This window comes from Sminthopsis crassicaudata, chromosome 3 (assembly GCF_048593235.1).
Source record: "Sminthopsis crassicaudata isolate SCR6 chromosome 3, ASM4859323v1, whole genome shotgun sequence".
Classification (NCBI taxonomy): Eukaryota; Metazoa; Chordata; class Mammalia; order Dasyuromorphia; family Dasyuridae; genus Sminthopsis; species Sminthopsis crassicaudata.
In genome coordinates this window covers 348,222,998-348,227,612 of record NC_133619.1, presented here as the reverse complement: position 1 = coordinate 348,227,612, position 4,615 = coordinate 348,222,998, and the positions used below count along the sequence as shown (strand labels likewise).

The window sequence follows — 4,615 nt, the reverse complement described above, 5'->3', positions numbered from 1 at the left end:
GAGGCCCTTGCACCAGTTGTCCTCACCAACTCTCTTCCACTCCCTGAAGCGCAGTCAGTGGCAAGCAAAAAAATCAAGAAAAATTGTCGCCTTCCACCTGAAGGAACGCTTCAAGCTATGTGGGGTAATGCCCAGACAATTGCAGTTACTCTCACCAGGAAGGCGATAAGAAGACTGCTCACCTGTAAGGAAAAAGGGTAAATTCTCGACAACTCTTTTTTTCTCGTACGCAAAATGATCCCCGGAGGGAAGTGCACCGTTCCCAGAAGTACTGCAATACTGGGTCGATGCGCGGAGTGGACGGAGCAAGCTCCTATTCCATCTCCCAAGATCAAAAATCCATTTAATATATTGTCCTCAGATAGAGGACGTATCAGATATTAAACTGATAAGAACAGATACTACACTTGATCTTAGCCAAAAGGCCGAGAAGCGATAACCACCCGCTCCCGACCTCCCCTCGCCCTTCCCCACCGCACCCTTTTCCACTCGCGCCCACTGCAAAAACGCTGACCCGGCCTCCACCGCCCTGCTCTACCTGCCTACACCCGACAAAACCGCGGCCAGCCGTGCGCCTTGACCCGACCACACCAGCGCCTAGAAGCACGCCACAAAACCGACCTTGGCCACGTTGGGCCGCTTTCTTGGGGCAACAAGACACTTTCCCGCGGCCCACAAACCCTTGCCTACGGGCCTGCTCAACATTTGCATAACTCTCCACCCTCCCGCGCTTTCCCTTTCCCTTTCCCCGGGACTTCCCCTCCCCCCTCCTCCCTTTCTTCTTCAAAGCCCTTCTAAAGCGAAACCCAGCCGGCCGGAAGAGGCGCCAGGGCCCTCTGCTCCCCTGGATCCAGAACCGGCACTTCTCCGACGTCCTGAAGTCCTCCCTCACGGGCTTCTTTAAAGGCCCCACCGCCTGGTCAAAATCCTGGCTGGAGGGAGAGAGGGGGAGAAGCAAGCAAGCATTTACAGATGGAGCAATATTCCCGGGCAGAGGGAATAAGTGAGAGGAACAAACCACTCCGCTTCCCCTCCCAAAAACCCATTTCACTTTTAGTGCTCGGTTAGATGACCTAGCAGGTTTTCGAGCGACAACCACGGCCAAATCCCTTCAGAACAGACCAGCCAAGTCTTTGTCATCATCAATAATCCTGGAGAGCAGCGACTTGTCTTTTGCCCCTCATTTAATCGCCACCTTTAGCACAGCCTTGGCCCAGAGCAGGCCGATTCATCAGCGTTTCTCGTCTGGTGTTAACTGTGCTTTGTTGGATGGTTTTCTGATGACAAGATGAGAGCTGGATGGGAAATTTGACATTCCAACCCAAGACTCAAAAGGAGCCCACAAAGGCGTGATGAGTGAGAAATCTTGAAGACGGTACAAGTAAGGATAGTGTCATCAACAAGGAAGCTAGAAGGAGAGGAATTGAGTGAGACAGTGTGAGGCACTTAGGATGAGACGATCTCAAAAGAAAATGGAAAGGTGAGAAGCAATAGGCAGGCTCACGCTCTCTGACCTGGTTCAAGAAGGGAAGAATCAACATACATCCGGCATAGAAGTTCATCTTCCATTTCTAATCATAAGAAAAAATGCCCTAAATTCCTATGGATTAGACACATGCAAATTAAGACAACTCTGAGGTACCACTACCCACCTCTCAGATTGGTCAAGATGATAGGAAAAGATAATGATAAATATTGGATGGGATGTGGGAAAACGGGGACTCTAAATACGTTGTTGGTGGAGTTGCGAACTGATCCAACCTTACTGGAGAGCAATTTGGAACTGCCCAAAGAGCTATCAGACCGTGCACACACTTTGATCCGGCAGGGTCTCTCCTGGCTCTGTATCCCAAAGAGATAAATAAAAATATTTTTAAAATATCACATATATATAAAAGGCGAAAGGCCCAACATGTGCAAAAATGCTTGTAGCAGACCTTTTTGTAGTAGCAAGGAATCGAAGGATGTCCATCAGCTGGGCAATGGCTAAGTTATGGTATAGGTATGGTATGGAATATGATTGTTCTTTAAGAAAAGATCAGCAAGATGATTTCAGAAAGTCCTGGAGAGACTTACATGAACTGATTGATTATAAGTGAAATGAGCAGAACCAAGTGAGCATCATACCCAGCAACAACGAGACAATGGGATGATCAGCTCTGGTGGACTTGCTCTTTTTTTGGGGGGGGGGAGGGGGCTGGGGGCTGGGGTTAAGTGACTTGCGCAGGGTCACACAGCTAGGAAGTGTTAAGTGTCTGAGACCAGATTTGAACTCGGGTCCATTTGAATTCAGGGCTGGTGCTCTATCCACTGCGCCACCTAGCTGTCCCAGGACTTGCTCTTTTCAAAACTGAGATGATTCAGGCCAAATCCAGTGGACTCGTGATGGAGAGAGCCATCTCCATCCACAAAGAAATCTGTAGGGACTGAATGTGGATCACAACAGCATTTGTACCTCTGTTTTTGTTTGCTTGCTTTTCTTTCTTTCTCACTTTTCCCCCATTTTGATCTGACTTTTCTTGTGTAACAGGATAAATGTGGAAGTATGTATACAAATACACAGGTTTAAGAAAAGAAAGGACAGGAAAAAAGAAGGGAGGGAGAGAGAGCGAGCAATCAAGAGAGCCAGCAATTCATCTAGTGCAATAGGAGATAAGAGAAAGGGGGTGGGATAGGAGGAAGAGTGACCTAAGGAAGGGAGTGGTCAGAAGCAAATGCACTTTTGTGGATGGGACCAGATGAAAGAAAAAGAAAAATGAGAAGAGAATAGGGTGGGGCAAGTGTAGAGTGAATGTGAGTGGGATGAACTCGTTGATAAAATAGAGGTATAAGAGAATGGATTAAAGACCAGAATGCGCTTCATATAAAACAACTTGCTGAGCCATTCTCCGGTCACTGGGAGCCCGCTCAATTCCCAACATCTTGCCCGAACAAGAAAGCGCTACAATAAATATGTTTGTGCCTCCTTTGTATCTTTTGCCCTTTTCTTGGATCTCTTTGGGATGCAGACCTAGAAGTGGTATTGTGGGTCCAAGGTTTGGTCAACAGCTTGGTTGCCCTCTGGGCATAATTCTCCAGAATGTCCATACTCCTTTGTCAGCTGCCTTCACTCCTGCCGGGTCCCGATAAACCCTTCCTGCCACGCGGGGAAGAATTTCGCGCTCGGTAACACGTCGATGTGGATAAAAACGTCCGCTGCAGCAGCCACTTTTCTGGTGCGATTCAGCAATTGGCTGGATGGCAGAGAAGAGGAGACAGATAAGATGGCGCTTTCGAAGTTCTGACCTGACCAAGCCCCAGGTTTAAGGGTTTGAAACGAAAGAGTCATTTCTTTGCTGGGCAGAAGGAACATGAAGACAAACAAAAAGACAATTGAGGGTATAGGAAGCAACAGCGGCCAAAAACGCGGTCAGGTTGGCGGGAGCCAGAACAGTAGGGCTCGCTTTGGCGCGGAGATAGAGGAATGTTGCAGATAAACCGTACAGGTTTCGTTCTCCTTCCTTTTCTTTGAACGTCGTAATCAGGGGAGAGCGCGAACGCAGTCCCCCACTATCACAAATTATGCAGTCGAGTTTCCCGCATTTGGGGAAATCGCAGGGGTCAGCTCATCCGGAGTGCAATGGAGAAGCCTCGCCCTGGGGAAACCACCTTCGTGATCATGGAATCACCCCTGCCAGGTAAGTATGCTCAAATACACCACGCTCCAGCGCTCCCTGCACACACACACACTCTAAGCACAGGCTCACTCGAGCGGCGCTCCCAGATCCATCACACACGCTCCACACACAAAAGCCACGCGCACACGCAACCCTCCGACCTCCTCCACCTCGCCTTCGCCCCTCAGAACCTAAGAAAATACACCTTTCCCACGCGCGCTAGCGGGTTTTTTTTTTTTTTTTTAAACTTTAGGGAAAACACCTACCCGAGCCTCCTCATCTGCATAACGCTTTGGCCCTTACTGACGTCACTCACTTCATCTGCTCTACAGGAGACCGCCCTCTATTATTGAGGGATAGCCGAACTTAGAAAAGCCAGGGATTGGGAACTGACGCCGGGCTAAGGCGTTTCCTCCCCTTCCAAGGGACTCACCGGGGGCTGGCCTTGCTTCTGCTTTTGTTCTGGTTCTGTGTTGGACCCGAGCCTGTCAGAATTCACACCTCCACAGGAATTGGCTCCTTCAAGTCCATGCAGGCCTTTTCCAACCTCCCCAACCCCAATCAATCATTGTTTCTATCATTTAAAAGAATGCTTTATGTTCGGGCCATGTTAATAACAGAGGGGTTGCTTTTGTTTTTCAAGTTTATGGCTTTGGGCAAAGACGGAACCGTCCTTTTTCGTGCCATTTTTGTCTGTGCCTGTGTCTCTGCACAGAATGTCTGTGTCATGTCTGTTTTCTGAGCCACGTTTTGTTACCTGGAAAGATTTCTTAACATCCTTCAAAGCCTGACTTTTTCCTCTGGACCCCAGTTCTAATAAAGTTAGCTAATTAAAATTATGGAACTGCAAAAATAACATCTTAGCAGATTCTCAAGGTTTTGAGAGACATGATTAAGAAGTCTGGCAATTAGTCATTCCATAAAAACAAACAAAAAAACACAGCACAGGTAAATAGCAC

The 4,615-nt window shown here is 48.2% G+C and overlaps 2 non-coding genes across 2 annotated transcripts; both read right to left on the bottom strand.

Moving 5' to 3' along the window:
* Positions 1-246: 246 nt before the first annotated feature.
* On the bottom strand, positions 247-437 carry LOC141565307 (U2 spliceosomal RNA). The gene has a single exon (XR_012488980.1). It is a non-coding gene; the product is annotated as a U2 spliceosomal RNA (small nuclear RNA).
* Positions 438-3,521: 3,084 nt separating this feature from the next.
* LOC141565275 (U1 spliceosomal RNA) lies at positions 3,522-3,685 on the bottom strand. Its single transcript, XR_012488951.1, has one exon. It is a non-coding gene; the product is annotated as a U1 spliceosomal RNA (small nuclear RNA).
* Positions 3,686-4,615: the final 930 nt, after the last annotated feature.